Raw genomic sequence first — 398 nt, 5'->3', positions numbered from 1 at the left:
ATAGTGCCTAGGATCCCGAGTCATGGACCAGGACCCAATTGTCTGTACAAACACAGAACAAAAAGATGGTCCCTGCCCTCTTTTCTAGGTGGGTCAAGAGTTTCTCCAATTCACACACCCCATCCCTTTCTGGTATAATGCTGTGTATAAAACAAGAAACAATGTACTGCTTAGCCCAGATCTTTGATTTTTAGCAGGATATGCCAGTGGAATATGAACAAGCTTCCCAGCTCTGGGCTCTATATATTACTTGAATTCACCAAAACTGAAGAAGTCTGTTTCCGCTCCCTCTTTGCCCACCACCAATAAACTCTGACCTTTTTATATAGGGTTACCATACGTCCGGATTTTCCCGGACATGTCCGGCTTTTTGGGATTTCCCCCCGGACGGGGATTTG

The sequence above is a fragment of the Terrapene carolina genome, unplaced genomic scaffold (genome assembly GCF_002925995.2).
Source record: "Terrapene carolina triunguis isolate 2854851 unplaced genomic scaffold, T_m_triunguis-2.0 Scaffold66, whole genome shotgun sequence".
NCBI classification, from domain to species: Eukaryota; Metazoa; Chordata; order Testudines; family Emydidae; genus Terrapene; species Terrapene triunguis.
Note: the sequence above shows the minus strand (reverse complement) of the source record.